At 38.3% G+C, this 19,683-nt stretch overlaps 1 long non-coding RNA gene across 1 annotated transcript; it reads right to left on the bottom strand.

Moving 5' to 3' along the window:
- Positions 1-4,209: 4,209 nt before the first annotated feature.
- LOC113039804 (uncharacterized) lies at positions 4,210-19,683 on the bottom strand. Its single transcript, XR_003275076.1, has 4 exons — positions 19,627-19,683; positions 7,623-7,796; positions 4,473-4,646; positions 4,210-4,388 (listed from the first exon to the last, which is right to left on the bottom strand). It is a non-coding gene; the product is annotated as an uncharacterized LOC113039804 (long non-coding RNA).

The following is a 19,683-nucleotide window of genomic DNA, read 5'->3' as shown; positions in this document are numbered from 1 at the left end:
ACACGTCACGCCTCCAGCCACTCGTGTTTTTCCAGGAAAAAATGGTACAGACTATCTTTCTCTTATAAATATAATAAAACTAAAGACTTTTTGGAGTTATGAAGGATGCAGTACTACTCTATAGGTACTCAAGATTAACAGGATATTGAGTGAAAACGAGCATTTCACCCCCCCTTTAATGTCTGCATATTATGTGTGTGTATCCAACCGTAATGATAAGACACTAGCCAACGCTAGAAAACCTTGAATTTAGATAAGGGCTCTGTGTGTATGTGTGTGTGTTAGCTGTAAATAGTTTGGCTCTGAAGCTCTGACTTTAAAAAATATTATCTGAATTCATTGAAAGTATGGTCAGTCTGAGCTTTGATTCTGATTGGAAAGTTAAAACAAAAACTTGACTGGCTTAAACAAAGACAGAATCAGAGAAATAAAAATGTATAAATGTATGTGCCGATTTGTTAAAAATAATCCCAGAAGTAACTGAGTGATTATTTAATCTGATTCTCTGTGCATAGAAGGTTTAAATGACAAAGAATGATATCATAAGATCTGTTCTAGTTCCTATATAATTGTTGAAAGTCCTGACAAGGCATACTGAACAGAATTCTGGGTTAGTAAAAAGACTGTAGGCATACAAATTCGCAGTAGCATTTTGGAAAAACTTAGAAGCTTATGTTTTGCTTTAAAAGATAAGATTGCTTTGACAGCAATGAAGCAGTTGTTTTTATCTCAAGCTGGCCCCCACAATGACTCTGGCTTAAGCAGTACAAATACCAGAGACATGTTATGAGTGGAAGATTTGTTATTTCTATATATCAAAATAGTAATTTATTTTACTGATGGATTGCAAAACTATAGCCAATCAGCATAATAATAATTCAAATAAAAAATAAAAAAGAGAGAAAAGAAAATTATTGTTTGCATATGACATGATAAAGTTGTAAACAAGTAACATAAAGAGGGGTTTTAAGGTAACTTTGAAGACAGCATGCTAACATGACCCGAAAGTAACATACCTGGGTCAGATTGCATCACAACCCTTACAAAAATAAACCATAGTTTTATCAAAATAAAATTACTTAATTTTCTTTTGCATGATTTCTGAATGCTTGAGACTATAAAATACATTAGAAACATAATAGAGGTATAGCCAAATAATAAAATGTATTCATTCATTTACTTTTTATTTTTCTATTTTATTAAAGTTCTATTTTCACCCCTATAGTAGGTGTACTTTTTTCCATCATATTTGAGGAAGAGGGGCACAACAATACAATCCTGCTTAGGGCACCCATTTGGCCAGCAGCTGCCCTGGGTCGGATGGTGATGACCCGCTTCAAGTTGAATAAGCCTAATGAATCAATGAACGATTCATAAAGAACCAATTACTTAACTCCTGAATGAATCATCCATTTGAACAAATCAAATGAATAAATGACTCAATGACTTAATCATTAAGACATTTACCACCACCTACTCGCAGTTTTCTTATTTAGAGTATCATTTAATTAAATAAATAATTTAATATTTCCATAATAATAATAATACAATTAAGGAAATAAATTATTAAAGTTACAGTTCACCCAACCAACAATGACAATTCTTTCAGCATTTACATTTTTATTTATTTTTTATTTATTTGTTTGTTTATTTGTACAGGGACAACGCACAACAACAGTGTTGTGCCAGAGTTAGCTATAAAGCTAATTTGCATCTGCAGTCCCTGGGCAGGATGTTGTTACAAAAAAAACATATTAAGTGACAAACAATACAATACATATAATACATACAATATCACATCATACTACATTATATTAAAAAAATAAAAAAAGTCAATGATCACATATCTGATTTTCCTTAAGCCATACTTTAAGCATAGTTTTAAAAATACTAAGTGTTGAACACTCTCTAATATAAACAGGCATTAAATTCCATCTTTCTGCTGCTCTTACTGAAAAAGCCGATTGTCCAAAAACAGTTCTCTTAAATTTAGTTGAACAGTCACCTCTAACTGATGACCTAGTCTGCCTGATATTGTCCTTACAGAAAGTCACACATTGTTTAAGAGGTGGTGGTGCAAGATCATGAATTAGTTTGTACATTAAACACACATCAGCAAATAATAAAAAAATTGTCAAACGTCAATAATTTATAATTTTTAATAATGTTACAGTGATGATAACTCCTTGGCTTTTTATCTAAGATTTGTACAGCTTGTTTATAAATGGTATATAATGGTTTCAATGTAGTTTTACTTTTATGAGACCAACTTGTAGCACAGTAAGATAAATGAGGAAAAATCATTGTATGCATAAATAGTTTAGCAGCAGCCGTAATTGGTGCCTAATATTTCTGAAGATCCTCAAACTTGCTCTAGTGCTTTTAGAGACCTTTTTAATATGTTTTATAAAATTTAAGTTAGAATCCATAATCATACCCAAATATTTAAAATGTTCAACAATATTTATTACCTTTCCTTTAACTAAAATATCTGGACAACACTCATCAACTTTCTTGATCGAAAAAAACATTCCCACAGTTTTACTCACATTAAGAGTAAGACAAGAATGGCATAGCCATTTGTTCAATGCAGCAGGTAGTTTGATGGCAGCTTGTTCTTTTGTCTTAGCATAAGTGTAAACAACTGTATCATCTGCATACATCTGAACCTGGACCTCTGGACAAACTGTAGGCAGATCATTAATGTATAAACTGAACAAAATCGGTCCAAGAATCGACCCCAGCGGAACTCCAATATTACAGTCAAGGAATGGTGAGCATGCATCATTAATTCGTGTACATTGTTTTCTTAAATTTAGGTATGACTCAATCCATGTTAATGTATTAGTAGAAAAATTAAACCTTGATAATTTAGATAAAAGAACATTATGATTAACGGTATCAAAAGCCTTTTTAAAATCAAGGAAGACAGCACCAACAACACCACCCCTATCAAGACTGGATTTAATTTGTTCAACAAAATAACAGTTCGCTGTCTCCATAGAGTGATGTACCCTAAATCCAAACTGCATACAATGTAATGGAAAAAGACCATGATTTAAATGCTCTACTAACTGATTGCAAACAACCTTTTCAATTACTTTAGAAATAATCGGTAAAATACTGATGGGTCTATAGTTAATTATGTTAGCAGGATCACCACTCTTAAATATAGGTGCTATTACTGCTGACTTCCAGGCACTTGGAAAATGACATTGTTTTATTGACAAATTAACCAAATGAGTTATAGGTGTACTAAGAACATTTGCATGCATTTTAATAAATAAAGAATCACAATTAAAAACATATTTGGCCCTAGAACTCTTAAACTGGCTTAGAATTTTTATTATATAGGACTCAGATACTTCAGAATTATTAAAAACAGTAAGAACATGATTTGGTAATATAATATCATTACTTCTAATACCAAATCCATGTGTTAAATCTCGAACTGAGTCTATAAAAAAATTATTAAATACACTTACAATTTGATGCTTATCTTGAATTAAACTTCCATGAACCTGCAATTCAATACCTTTATGGTTTTTATTATTTTTCTTTTGTACTTTATTGATATTCTCCCATACTTCTCTACTATTCCCCTTTGCATCATTTATAAGATCAATAAAAAAATGTGCTTTTGCTTTTCTCAATTCATTTACAACTTTGTTACGTAAGTGCTGAAATGTCCTTCTGTCATGAGCTAACACTGATTTAATTGCTATTTTTAAAGCATGATCCCTCTGTTTCATTAACTTCCATAACTGTCCATTTAACCAAGGCAAATTCTGCTTCTTTCTAGAAAAAGTGACATTTTTACTAAATTCACCCTTGATCTTATTAATTGTTACCATTAAACATTCAGAGGCAGCTTCTAAATTGTCTGTCGACAGGGTCTCATTCCAATCTAGTTTTTTAAATCCCTCTTCAAATGGTCCAAAAGAGTATATGTTATACATTTTATCAAACAATTTTTTTTTCTGAACCTACTTTTTTGTAATCTCTGCTTGATGCTTTGCACAACAATGACTTTAAATTATCTTTTCATAGTAATTTCTCCAAATTTGATGTGCGATTAATTAGATTATCACCACATCATGTAATTAATTAGATTTAAAATTTGCTTACCAGCCCTAATTATTATTATTATGACTAAACACAAATAAATTAAACCCCGTGCAGTTTAAAAAGATAGCTTATTCTTATCTGTTAAATCAAAAATGATCAAAGTATGTTTATTTTTATTTGCAGTCATCAAGAAAATACGTGACAGACAGCACCAGTGTGGACTTCGACCCCAGGGGGTTAATGTCCAGGTGAGAGCCTTGTTCAAGACTAGTTGTTTTGATTCAGTTGTTTGGAGCTTGTGGAGTTTCCACTGTCAAATACTGCACAATAAAGAGAAAGATAAAATACACTAAGATCTGCTTTAATACAAGATAATAAATGAAAGCATTGACTCAATAACTTACTGTAGTTTCTTCAGTTTACAGTGTGGATCCTCCAGTAGAGCAGAGAGCAGCTTCACTCCTGAGTCTCCTGGTTCATTACATCTCAGATTCAGTTCTGTCGGGTGTGGGGAGTTTGATCTCAGAGCTAAAATCAGAGCAGCACAGCCTTTTTCTCCAATACTGCAACTCCTCAGCCTGCAGAGAGTGAAGAACATGGATGATCTCTAAGACTGTGTTTAGGCTTTAGGGTAAGAGTGTGTTTGTATGAGCAATACTAATATATACACCAGTATCGCTGCTATAGAGATTTTAACTTACCAGCAGCTAAAACATTCATTTAAATCTGCTTTACCTACATGATTCCTGATTGTGATGCTGAACTAGTTTGTAATAGTATATAGGTGATAATGTTAAAATAAGAGTAACACTATAGTATAAATATGACATATATTTTACTTGCACTTCTTTAAAGTTCACTTAATTTGGATCAAGTTAAAAGTTTTAGTGTAGCTCTGTTTATTCTGACTCTAATTTTCAAGTGATCATTTAGAATGAGTCTCTAATTAGTAACTAATCACAATTATTGATTAAAATTAATTGAGATATTTGATTATTCTGGACTTTTATGGGTCTTTCTTCTGGTCTCATTTCATTCCAGCTATTTTTAGCTGTACAAAACAGGTTGTTTTGCTGCTTGATATTACAAACTGGTGTGTCTTACCATATTATTTAAATGACCGATAATGCATGCTGGTCCCCTACCCTCTTGATGCAGATTATGAGTTTTCAATGCAAGAAACTTTAGCTCAACTGAATGCAAAGGCTCTAATGTGATTTAAGCACTAGAGTCAGGTCCCAAGAGGGTAAAGAGGGGTGCCGGGAAGGATTTAACCTCCTGGCCCCTCTAAGGAACCTGATGACGAGGTCATGCTTAACTAAAGACTTCCATTCACAGGGTCATGTTACACAGCAATAGCGACAACCTGGACTTTGAGGGTGGAGGGAGACAGCTCTTCGCTCGAGCACTTTCTGCAGAAAGGAAAGCACGACCGCAATAGGGCATCTTCGGGCATCTTCTGAGCAAGAAGAACACCACTCAACGAACAGGTTTCACTTCAAGGCATAAGTGTGTCTCGTAGATGGTGCTCTTGCCGAAGTGATGGTGTTCACTACCTCCTGGGGTAGGTCACCTAGAACCTCCGCGTCCCTTCCAGGGACCAGACATGGAGTTTCCGAGCGCAGACCACCTTGTCGTTTGATGTTCGCCATGGTGGCTGTTCGGATCAGCACGTGCTTGCCTCGTATGTGACCTTGGAGACAGTTCAAAGCAAGACGCACCATTAACGACTCTAGACAATTGATGTGCCAATGCAGCTACCGGCCCGTCCAAACCCCTGAGACTGCATGCCCATTGTACATAGCACCCCAGCTGGTGGTGGAGGCATCCGTGTAAACCACAGCATGCCTGGAGATCTGTGCTAGGGGCACCCCTGCCTGAAAGAACGTAAGATCTGACCACAGGTGAGGGTTTGGTGACAGGCCGGTATAACTTGGACCCGGTGAGTGCCACGCTTCCATGACCACCTCGGGACACGGCCATAAAGCCAGTGCTGGAGCGATATGATATTTAAATTTCGCCTGTGAGGCGTGCCATCTGTTTGACCGAATCCAACTCCATACCGAGAAAAGAGATCCTCTGCAACGGTGAGAGTTTGCTTATTACCCAGTTGACCCGAAGGCCCAACAGTGCTCGCACAACTTATCCCGAGATTGTGTTAGTATCAGCCAATCATCTAGATTGTTGAGAATGCAAACGCCCTGCTGTCTAAGGGGAACAAAAGCTGCCTACGCAACTTTCGTGAAGATGCAGGGAGACAGGGACATCCTGAAGGGCAGGACCTTGTACTGCTATGCCCATCCTTTGAATCCTTCAGGTCGAACACTGCTAACCGATCTTGGGGACAGACGTACGGTCTGTGGAAACCAGCAATACCAGGCCTGACCAGGTGCTTAGAATCCATACAAGCGGGACTAGCAGAACCACAGCCATGCCTACAGTGGGGCAGCAAGGTGGAACCCAGGTCAAGTGGTGGTCCACTGGATACCGCTGGTATGCTCCTTGAAGAGGGCCCAGCACGTTCCGTGGGTCGCTCCCCTGGATCGGAGGAGCAAGATGAGCGGTGGTCCCCAGAGGGTTGGTTTCCTGCGGGGTTTGCCACCACTGCAACCCTCAAACCACCCGCGCTACTGTCGGAAGTGGTCCTCGTCTGCCGGCCTCCAGAACCCCAGATCGCGGGAGCAGGATTCCGCCTCCCCCTAAAGGTAGCTGTGCCTGGTGCACAGCTCCGAGATGATCTTCTTCCCGCAATGGGAACATGACACATCCACAAAGGCCACCTCAGTTTGCTTGACACCCAGACATGTGAGACAGTGATCATGGCCATCACCTGGTGCCAGTTAACAACTGCATTCAGAAACGCATGGGTGAAACGCCATCCTTACAAGGACGCTCCATCATCTTTATAAAGGCGCACTCATGGAGCTCTTTTAGAGGAAATTGCTTTTAGTGCTGAGGTGCACAGGGGAGATGGCCGCTTGCAACACGACAGGGGGTAGTGCAGCCTGAAGTGTGAAATCCACTCAACACTGGAATGACTGCCACTGAAGCGCTGTCTCGCCAACACAGAAAGCTTCCGAGAGCGTGCTGAACTCACAGTTCACCGTAAACACAGCAGAGCAGAACAATACTGTCGCTCAGCTCCGAAGCGAAAAGCTGGTATGCATTGCACCTGCTGCCTTCTTCTTATACTCACGCGGTGATCAGCGGCAGCTGGTTGCATTGGCTCATTTAGTTAACACTCAAAGTAGATTGGTCTATTGAAGCGATATTCCAATTTCTTCTGTCATCAACGTAATGTTGAGAGTGACCGACTTAAAGGGAACCAAAGTTTTGGCACCATTGCTTTCCATTATGTGGACAAAAACATTTCTCTAAATATTTTTTTTTCCACATTTCCACAAATAAAGTCATACTGTTTTGAAATACCTTGAAGAAAAGTAAAGTAGTGACAGAATTAAAGTTTTGGGTGAACTATGCCTTTAACATAATTTTTTTTTTGTTTGGCAGTATTTTCACACAATTTGTTGTATTCAATAATATAATAACCTTACCATAGTTTCTCTAGTTTACAGTGTGGATCCTCCAGAAGAGCAGAGAGCAGCCTCACTCCTGAGTCTCCTGGTTTATTACAGCTCAGATCCAGTTCTGTCAGATGTGAGGGGTTTGATCTCAGAGCTGAAATCAGAACAGCAAAGCCTTTCTCTCCAATACTGCAGTCACACAGCCTGCATAGTGAAGAACATGAATGATATCTGAGACTGGGCTAAAGCTTTAATGTGAGTGTGTGTGTGTTTGTGTGTGTGTGTTTGTGTGTGTGTGTGTATGAGTATTACTTTTTTCACATGATTTCTGATACTGAACTAGTTTATCATTTTCATTCTTCAAACCTTTTGTAGTTCTTCACAAACTATTAAAACTTTAGTATAACTGTGACATATCACTGTGGTGTTTAAGATTGTAAGGAGGTTGAAAGGGCAAGTATATTTGGAAAATAGTCATCACTCTTCATTTTCTCACACTGAATTAGGTAAAAAGTAGCATTTATGAATGTTGTTCCCTCTTATACAAATACTCTTCAAACAGATTAAAATAATCTAGTCTTCGTATCACTGTGTACATGTAAATATGTTATTCAAGAAAGATTTGTCAATTAGTATTTTTGTTATTATTTATCTGTATGTTTTGTTTTGGATTATACTTATATAATATATAAGTGTATTTACAAACATACATTAAAATTTAAATATAATTATAATAATTTCATTTGATAATTTGTATTTTGTGACTGGTGTGTGGTAGTTTACAATGAGGCTAAAGATGGACCAATGTAAAAGGCACGTAAAAAATTATGACAGACTTATGAAGCAAATGAGAATTATTAAAATTAGAGGCTTATATATAAAGCAAAGGTCTTGTTAATGTTTTCAGTTTTGTTTTCAAGTAATTGAATAAACAGACTTTAAATAACTGAAGAATATGAACATTTTATTATTAAGTTTATTTAAAAATATGACATCACACAAAATATAAACATTATTTTAGTTTAGATGCTATAAAGTCATAATAATTTAGTATGAGATCTACAATCAGTGTAAGAATCTTTCACAATCTTCTTTTTATAAAGAAACATTTAGTTTTATAGATCCATTTTGCAATGTAGTCAGTTAATAAAAGTAAACTATTTTATCAAAGCAGAATATGATACAGACATTGCTGTATGGGTTGTTTTAGACAATAATTAACCCTCTATGGTACGAAGTTGCCATATGAAACGATGATAGTGAATAGCTCAATGAAAACAACAACTTGACCAAAATTCAAAACTTGACAGAATTGTCATTTGTATGAATTATAACAGATTCATAAAACCCATTTGTAAATGTTGTGTGATAGCTCGTTGAATCTGAGTTCATAAAGCCTCAAAATTCACAAAATTGTGTATTTTTCCTTTTTTATATATATATATATCAGAATACAATTAATTTCAGAGCTGCATTACAGAGGGTCTTAGGCTACGGTCATTTCCCCTTGCTGAATTGACATGCCTATGTAGGCCTGTTGGTGTTTTCCGGTTTACCTCTTCGTGCAGTTAACATTATCGTGAATGTTTTTAGCCAACATCACTACAGCACCATTACTGTTCTCATGGCACACGACAATATCATTAATTATGAGTCACATCTGAATGGATGAAGTGACTTGTGCAGTTTACGCCAGCAGCTGGCAGATGCAGTGCGTAGCGCAGCTTAACACTTTTGCAGTTTTAGCTTTTTGCAGTTTGGTGTAACTTGAAAACAGTGCCTAATGTGGGGGAGATTTCCATCTCTTCAGGTGTTTAGCTCTCAACTCAACCTGTCCAGAAATGTCCCGGTGCTCCCGATAGCATTTGAGCAGAGCTCTCTCGCTGCAGTGGACACGTGCACTCAGTAGATGATGGGTGGGGAAGGTAGAATGACAGGAGTGATAATGCACCAATTACAATAAAGAATCATGAGTTTAACACAACGGTATGGTACACCATTAAATGGGAAACAATACATGATAGTAGATAACAGATTTTGTGAAGCATACAAAACAAGTGGGTATACTGACGGTATACGCAGATACTGAACCTTCAGAAGTCAGAATACGCAAATGGCCCGGGGGGAAAAGTAAGTATATGGTTTATACTTGCGTATGGCCCCAACTACACCACTAGTGAGGTACGATAGAAGATGGTCATAGTGTGTATGTGATCGTGTTCTGGCCACATGTCTGAGCGCACAAATGTACACTAGAGGTTCACATATTAGTCTGTTTATTCCAAGCAAGTGCAAGCAGTTATTAAAATATTTTTGCAATTGCAAACATTTTCCCTGATAATTTGTATTTCATTGTAGGCCACTTAGCATGTCCCAGAATCCAAAGAACGAGCACATCTAAACACCATATCAGATTAGATGACATCTCATGTAAACATGTTAGAGGTAAGAACGATGGAAGGCCAGGGCGGGTGCAGTAAACAGTCTTTAATAAAGCAAATGTCTTCACTGAATAATTTAGAACAAAAATCACAGGCTTCTATCAGAGCCAAAACAGAAACAGCCAGACGACTGGGTCTAAGAAAAACAACATAAATTTCCACAAGGGCAGAGGCAGGGACCCCGAGATGCATACAGCCAGTCCGAAACAGTGAAGACAGCCGGCAGTGTGAACAGCCAAGGGCAGGCACTGCACAGGTACTCAGCAAACAGGCACAGCTGGATAATACACAGTCCAATGACAAAATAACTCATAGTAGAAGCAATGACTTTACATTCCACGGAAAAGACAGGACAGGGCTAGGAAACAGACGTGTCTCACGAGAGGTCATTGAATAATCCGACAACAAGACAGGGCTAGAAAGAGGGAATAAGAAGGAGAGACAGTCAAGGGCAAAAGAAGGGACAGGTGAGGAGAAGGGAACGAAAGGGGAAACAGCTGAAAGTGATAATGAGCGGAGGAGTGGATGTGTGTGCGTGATAGTGTGAGTATGTGACCACAAGAGGGAGACAGAGAAAGAGGAGAAGAAGCCAGGATCATGACAAAACAGTCCACCGAATCTTTAAATCTGAATGACAAAATAAAATACATGTAAACATCGCTATTGAACATTTTGATTGCAGAGTAGAATGTGAATAGTTTATCAGTTGGATTGAAATCCCTCCAAACATCAACCACTCCCATCTCCCTCAAAAGTTTTTTAGTTAACCTGCCTCTAGATGTTAACTTCTTCATTGCATTAGAGCAGGGCTATTCAATTGGTGGCCCGCGGGCCACATGCGGCCCGGAAGCAACCTCCAAATGGCCCAGCCCGTGGTCCCGCCAAAAACGTGCATCCCTACGTAAATTCATACAGTAGTACAGACCACGTAGCCTAGCAATAACGCAAACAATGCAGAGCGCGCCGGTTGTAGCCTAGATTACAATCAATATGTCTTTCTCAACACTAAAACGTAAAATTGCCAATGAAAACCGTCAGTTTAAGCCTGCCTGGACTGACAAATACTTGTTTATGTTACCGCCGCATCCAAACGCCAAACCGATGTGTTTTATTTGTAATGAGTGCGTTGCAGTATTTAAAGATTACAATGTGCGGAGGCACCACAATGAGAAACACCAGACTTTCCGCACCAATTTTCCCGAGGGATCTCAAGAAAGGGTAGCAAAAGTGCAGAGTTTGATTGCATCTTACAAACGGAGCAGTACTACCATGGTGCGGTCATTCACAGCCCAAGAGAGAGCTACCGCAGCATCCCTTCATGTTTCCTGGATATTGGCAAAAAAGAAAAGGCCATTCACAGACTCTCAAACCGTGAAGGACTGTATGCTGGCCGTCGTGGATGAGGTGATAAATGACGATAAAATTAAAACGAGCGTGGCATCTGCTATAAAAAACGTACCCCTGTCAGATACTTCCAACATTCGTAGGGTTGAACTTCTTGATGCAGATGTGTATGAAACACTGTTAGGAGACCTGTTGAAAGCTGATACTATGTCTATAGCAGTAGATGAGTCCACAGACAAAACTGATACTGCTCAGTTGTGCATATATGTCCGTTTTTTTGACAGCAAATGCTTCAGAGAGGAGCTGTTCTGTCTACTACCGTTAGAAGGACACACAACGGGCGATATACTCTTTGGGAAAATTTCCGCTTTTTTTTAAAGACAATTGTCTGGATATGACGCGTGTGTGCATGCTTGTGACAGATGGGGCTCCATCCATGACAGGTAAAGTGAATGGTTTGGCAGCACATTGGTCCGCTGTTGCACCTCAGTTGATCTCCTTACACTGCATTGTGCATCAGGCAGTGTTGTGCGCAAAACTAAGTGGGGCGCTCAAAACGACCATGGAAAAAGTGATGGCTACAATTAATTTTATTCGCTCCACATCGAGCCTCCAACACCGCTTGTTCCGCATGCTGCTGTCAGAAATGTCTGCCCAGCACCACAACCTACTTTTGCATAATGACGTGAGGTGGCTGTCCAAAGGCAAAGCACTGGAGCGTTTCTGTGGTCTCAGAGAGGAGATCATAACTTTCCTCTGCAGCAGCAAGCAAAAAAAGGCAGAAACGCACTTGAGTCGCATACTGGACGACAACTTCATGGCCGATGCATGCTTTCTGAGCGACATATTCAAACACCTGAATGATCTCAATTTGGCACTACAAGGCCGAGACAAAACTGTCATCGACCTTGTGGAACAGATGCGCGCATTCCCAGTTAAACTGGACCTTTTCGCAACTGATTTGAGCACAGGCCGAATGCTGCATTTTCCGACGCTCTACAAATGCATCTCATCCCCCGCACAAATCACGGATGTGATGACAGATTTTATTGCGAGGTTGAAAATGAACTTTGCTGGTCGATTGGATGGACTTCTGCCCACAGAGGTGGCCGTTTTTGTCAGAGACCCGTTCACTGTTGCAATAGAAAGGGACTTATCCGCCAGAGCAAAGCAAGTGGTTCCTTCCATTGACGAAGGGAAATTCACACTCGAACTTGTTGACATGCGGTCATCTGTAACCATGGCACAGGAGCTTTGCACTAACGGGCCTACAAAGTTTTGGACTGATGTCAACGTACATCAGTTCCCTAACATTAAGAAAGTAGCGATCGTCATGCTCAGTATGTTTGGTTCAACTTACACATGTGAGTCAAGCTTTTCACACATGAACTCCATAAAAAGCAACTCTCGTTGCTCCCTGACTGACCGTACTCTCCACCAATGCCTTCGGATTGCATTGACAACTTATGAGCCTAAAGTCACTGCTCTCGTTCAAAACAAAAAATGTCACTTCTCTCACTAAATTAGCTGGATAACTGTAGCCTATGTTGGATGTGTAACAAAGGCATGCCTAATCGCAAATGTGGTGATTTAAAATATGTTCCCTCAGTATGTGCAATATGTGCAGTAGTCCACCTTGAATTAATGTGTTAGTTGTGTTAGTTGTGAATACTGTGCACTTTTTTATGCAATTTGAGATGTTCCTGGGTCAAATGTGAGCAAGATGTTTATTTTGTTTCAAAAGGAAACTTAATGTTATTGCTTATCTACTACTGTGCACTATTTTGTTTTATGCACTTTGTGATCAGATAGGTGAGATATGTTGCCTAGGTAGGCCTAGGCAAGAGGTGCCTAGGTCAGTTTCTTTTTCTTTTGTAAGTGGAAAAATTAGGGGCTACCTAACTTTTATAGTATTTTTATGCACATTTTGATGTGCAAACTGACCAAAGTTAAAAGAGAAACAATGAATAAACATTACATGTATTCAATAAAATTAGTTTGTGCTGGTTTTAAAATGTGTCTTTACGAGTTGCTTCGCCACTGAAATAACTGGCCCAGCTAACCTTCTTGGTTTGAAAATCTGGCCCAACTGATTTTGTAATTGAATAGCCCTGCATTAGAGGAATAAAGTCAAGGTTTTATTTGAGTATTCTGGTCTCCTCTGCATATTAAAACCCCAGAAGATTCAGAGGCAAGTAACTGAAAAATTACTCTAATATAGGAATTGTCCTGCTCAGGGGCTATATACACATTAACTAGTGTAACTTCTTTCTGATCTAGAAATCCTTTAACTAAAACATAACGGCCCTCTCTACCAGTGAATTCAGAAACCACTTGAAAGTTCATATTATTAGAAATTAGTATTGCAACCCCACTTCTTTTCCCTTTCTTATAGGATGAATAAAATACCTTATCAAACCTTAGTCTTTATTTTTTTTTTCATGTTCTGCATTGTTGAAATGGGTTTCTTGCCAAAATATATGCAACATTTCCTGTTTCATCTTTGCTATAGTTTGCTTCTCTTAATTGGATTGTGTAAACCATTTACATTAAGGGTAATCACCATATATTTCTGAAATTGCATTTAAACCCTAACAAAACACTGTTTGTAAAACACTTTATTGGTGACCAAACCAGAACTATATACAAACTGTAGAATTAAATCAGAACCTCACAGAACAAAAAAGATAAACAAACCAAAAAACAAACGTAGACTTCCATTTTTGAAGTAATAAACACTTTGTAATATGGCGGGAGTAGTCTAGCTAACGACCAGAGCCCCCCCTTTAGTGCAACACTGTTTGTATAACACGTTATTGTTGACCAAACCAGAACTACATTCGAACTGTAGAACGGAATCAGAACCTCACAGAACAAAAAAGATAAGCCAAAAAACAAACGTAGACTTCCATTTAAGAAGTAATAAACACTTCGTAATATGGGGGAATAGTCTAGCTAACTCCCAGAGCCTCCTTCAGTGCAACCTATAGTATCCTCAAGGATGTACTTTATGCACTTAATGTCGAAACACCAAAAAATATATATTGCACATATTTGTCGGTCAATTATTTTCTTATTGAAGGCTTAGGACAACCCCTTCATATTGCTACATCAATATGCTGGGGGATATTTATGGAAAATAACAGTCTCTGGCAAAGTTGAAATCGACTTAATAGTCCACATGTAGCCTAGACTTTAAAGGGGGGGTGAAATGCTCATTTTCACTCAATATCCTGTTAATCTTGAGTACCTATAGAGTAGTACTGCATCCTTCATATCTCCAAAAAGTCTTTAGTTTTGTTATATTTATAAGAGAAAAATAAACTGTGCCGATTTTTTTCGGAAAAACACGAGCGGCTGTAGGCGTGACGTGTGAGCGGAGCTAAAGAATCACGAAGCGCGAGTAGGCTTTTGCGTTGAGAGCGTCTGGAAGTTGTGACATTACCGTGAGAAAAAAAAAAACATCATCCAAAACAAACCATGGCTAACAGTCAGATTCAGCGTATATTTATGATCCAGAATCAGATCCAGAGGCTGAAACTGAACGAGAGCAGCAGCAGCAACGACTACAACAGTGTCTCTATGTGGTATGTACTGAAACTGTATATATTTGCTTATGTAACCCCTCTCTCCCGTGTCCTTTATGACGCTCCTCACACTCGCTCCGAGCAGGGCTCGAACCCGGGTCTCCTCTAACAAGGAGACTAAATGGCTACTGCCACTAGTGTCTGTTGCTAGTGCGTCTCTTGAGATCGGGGAGGTTTACCTGCACAGCACTAACTCGCTGGCCTCCGTTACACAGCGGTTTTGGAAAATGACTAAGTTCCACTTTATGTCGTCTTTTTTTTTTCTTTAAAGGTGTACAAGAGGTTTACTTGATGTGCTTACGCGGCGATAGCTAAGTTCACAACACAGAGATATTTGAAGCAGTTTTACTCACCGCCTGCGGTTCCAACACACGATCATGACCCTTTTTCGTTGGGAATGCATTATCCTTAAGAAATAAACGATATGCAAATCCGGCGTCAAACTGGGCCTTGTTTGTAAAACAAGCATCTTCAAAATGCAGGGAACAAACAAAAACACTTGCACAACTCCATCGATGCTCTTTAAAAATAAACTGCGTCCACTGGTCCCTTGATGGTTTTTTTTTTTTTTTTTGGTAATCTGTGCAGGGTTGTCTTGCCCTGGCAACCAAAAACACACTTCTTTTGTGACATTTCGCGATGCTCTCGCTCTGATCCGTGAATGTCTGTTGTGCTCTCAGTGCTCTGCTATACGGGAGCACGCGCTCTTCTGGCAGAAGTGCCCTTAGGACCAATATAAGGAAATTCCGCTCCATCTAACGTCACACAGAGCCATACTCGAAAAAAACTTTCAGAAACTTGTGACAAACCGGAAGGAGTATTTTTGGAACAAAAATACTCCTTCAAACGTACAACTTAATTTTTGAAACTTTGTCCATGTTTAGCATGGGAATCCAACTCTTTAACAGTGTAAAAAAACTCAGTATGCATGAAATAGCATTATCTTGGCTGGTGAAAACTTTGTAGCTTCTCCATAATTAATTCCTGGTGGTTCTGCCAATTTGCCATGCTTGTGCTCGTTGATCTTGCTTCCAATGTCCATTAGCTTTGACTGCAAACTTTCCTGAGCTTATAGTGACTGGCTCAATGCCTCTCGTAATTCCACAGACCATTCTTCAAAATCGGCTATCCGATTTTCAGCATCACTCACTCTGTCAGTTGTATTTTTTAGATCGGTTTCGACCTTGTTTAACTTCTGGTGAACTTCCTCTCGAATGTCCGCTAGCTCCCTTTTCAAGTCATTCCTGATTCTGTCTCGAAAGTTACTCAGTTCAGACTTCATCTCCGTGGCCATCATCTTTGTATCTGTGAGGATGGTGGCAATGTTATCTTCCATATCCATTGCTGTTAATTTTGTTTAATTTTCCTTTCTTGTATTTTTCATCTTCCATCATTTAAAAAAATAAAACGTAATATATTTAAATTCTGGAATAATCTCTGACCGAATGGGTGTGCACGATTTATGCGGCCATGCACTTCTGTTACCCACCGAAAGTCCCCAAACACTGCTTCTTCATGAAGATCACAATTGCCTTATTCATGCACGAGTCAAAAAATATGTTTTCAAATCCAATTTGTTCACCAGCCGCAACAAGTACATTTTCAACTGATGCATCGGCAACAGGCATACACCTTACTCCATGATGGAGTGAAAAAGAGGAATCCCTCCCGCTCGGGTGAGCCTCCATTCTCACACCTCACCACGAGGCCAAACACAATAATCAATTAATTAATAATAAAAAAAAGGAAACTGGCAAAAAAAAAAAAAAACCTAACTTCCCAAGAAAAGTAGAAATCAATTGCTCTTTTCACCCGTAAAACACTCACGTACCCCACACTACCGACATGCAACTAGATGGAAGAGAAAATTCACCCTTTATGACATAATTAGTCTTAACCCCTTACTAGTAACCCCCCTTTTTTGGCATGGAGACAGAAATGACATACCCAAAATAAAAAGGTTTCTGCTCATGATTCTTTCTGACTAGATACATAATCAACATATGTTCACAAAGCTGACACTTTAAAGTTTACTGTTCAGGAATCAGAATCACCCAGACTGTTATGATAATAGAGATATATAAGCTCCAACATAAAAACAAAAATAAAAATATTAAAAACATATGTTTTAAATGTATTTAAAAAATTGTTGATGTAGGAAATGAGTTTGAAAACACAGTGTAGCTAAGGCCACAAGTCTTCCAAAACTTCATAAAAAATGTCATAATCGAATCTGTAAAACTGTGAATTTTATGAAATATTTTCTAAGGCCATGTCATGTGTGTTTTTAGAGAAGGCAAATCAGATTGATTTATGGCCCTTGTCATCTCTGTAAGATCTCACATGTAAACACTGATGTGTGTTTTATATGTGTGTTTGGCTGTGAAAACTGCCCGTTTCATGATTGTATTGTTCTCACCAAACGAGTCTTTCACACCTCCGCCAGGTATGACACATTATCCGCATTATTCTTTTATCATTATTCTTTTGTTTTTATTCCACCTTTATTAGCCTTGATTGTGGTTTTTCAGGCTTTACAAAGCAACAAAGCAGCGATCTCACTTCAGTCTCTCTTTGCATTTAGCCCTTATTTATCAAAAGTCTTACTATAAAAATACAACAAAACATTTTCTTACGACCTTACGTGAATTATTGAGACAAAAATGCATTATGAAGAAGAAAAGCACCTGCTATTAGTAGCATTGTAGCTAACGTTAGCATCTAGCTACAGCAGACAATTTATGAAATTATTAATACACTTTTACTCAAAACTCACTTTAAACGCCGATCGAGTGTTTATAATAACTTCCTTTAGCGATCAGGGGTGGAATTTGGTCGTTTACTGTTGTAAAAATATGTTATTTGTAGCCTTTTTCATCGCTGCACAAGTTAGCATTTCCCATGTACATTTTCGATTTTTTTAAATAAAAACGCCCCAGATCTCAAGAAATTCTCATACCAAGCTTTACTATCGTAATCGCGGGTTTATTATTTGGATATTTCGTGTGTACAGAGGTGTTTCAGTGTTGTTTTGGCCAGATAACTACCAGGAAGTGTGCAGGAAGCATGTGACACGATGTGGCGGTGTCCATATATGACACTGTAAGATTGACACTTGCAAGGCCCAATCAGAGTCTGAGTCACACACCGCACGAGCTGACACCACTGCGCACACACACAGATCGCTGGGAGAGGCTGTTTATCATCTGATCGCGTAAATCCGTGGAAAATGAATAGAAATGACGATTCTGTCTGAAGAAATATGAAGTAAACATCAGTAAATATATCCATATATCTCCGCAGATATGCATCTTTGGTCTAAAAATCCTTATTGACGCTGTTCAGTGAGTCTATGTGAACACAAATAAACCGCTCTTGACGTGACTGAATATGAGTGAGTGATTAATTTCTATTCAAAATGTGGCATAATACGGATTTATTATTTTGCACTTCTGACATAAATCACTAAATATCTGTCACTGCAACAATGTTTTATCAAAATATTGGTCAAATATCGAAACTAGAGTCTTTAAACTTTCCATTGATGCACAGTTTGTCCAGATGAAGTAAGACAGTGATGTTTAATGTGCTGTGAAAGTGAAACAATAATAAACTGGGGCCGTCGGCGATGTTCGCACGTAAAGGGGTTAATTAGTCTTATAGCCGGACATTTTTCTCTCCTTAATTTTGTTACGATTTTCTTCAGTCTAAACCTTTTCCTTCTACTAAGTACCTCAAAATCTACTGATTTCTGTAATTTTATTACTGAAATTAAAAACTTGTTAACCTCTGAAAATAACTCATCCAAAAAGTTTCATCCAGAAAATCAATGATTTCTTTTAGTGTACAGATGTTCATCCCCACACTGAGAAGACTTTTCATATTATCATCCTATTCAACTTCCTCTATTCCATGATCAATTCCTTCTTCCTCTGTGAGACAAAAGAGTGATCTTCACCTTGTTGTCCTATATTTTCCATTTCAAAAGTACTGTTTGCATCAGACCTCTCTTCTTCAACACTTCTTCCAGCATTTTCTTCAACTACTTTACTTACTATAGGCCTGCATTCACTCTCCTGCACAGCATCGCAATTTGAATCCTCGTTTTTTTCTGTATCAGCCTAATCTTTCCCTGCTTCTATTCTCTGCACTTTTTCTGTTGGTAAAACAACTAAAGTTTCATTTGCATTTTCATTTATTTCAACTTGCTTCTTATATGGATGAAAATGTTTCTTATGCAAGATATCTCCGAACTTCAAACATTTTAGACTGCCAGTATTCACATAAACCATGTATGACTTTCCTTCATGCTGTACGCGAAAAGAAATACCCCAAACATGTGCGAGTCAAAAACTATGTTTTCAAATCCAATTTGTTCACCAACCGCAAGAAGTACATCTTCAACTGATGCATCGGAAACAGGCACACACCTTACTCCATGATGGAGTGAAAATAGTGAAAATATTATTGAAAATTTTATTGAAAATAGTGAAATGTCTTTTAGTTTCCACAAAAAAGTCATAATGTTTTGAAATGCCTTGAAGAAAGTAAAGTGATGACAGAATTATCATTTTGGGGTGAACCATCCCTTTAACATTACATTTTTTTGTTTGGTAGTATTTTCACACATTTTGTTGTGTTCAATAATATAATAACACTCACCATAGTTTCTCTAGTTTACAGTGTGGATCCTCTAGTAGAACAGAGAGCAGCTTCACT

Source organism: Carassius auratus, chromosome 22 (assembly GCF_003368295.1).
Source record: "Carassius auratus strain Wakin chromosome 22, ASM336829v1, whole genome shotgun sequence".
NCBI classification, from domain to species: Eukaryota; Metazoa; Chordata; class Actinopteri; order Cypriniformes; family Cyprinidae; genus Carassius; species Carassius auratus.
The sequence above is the reverse complement of the archived record's forward strand: the minus strand, read 5'-3'. Positions and strand labels throughout refer to the sequence as shown.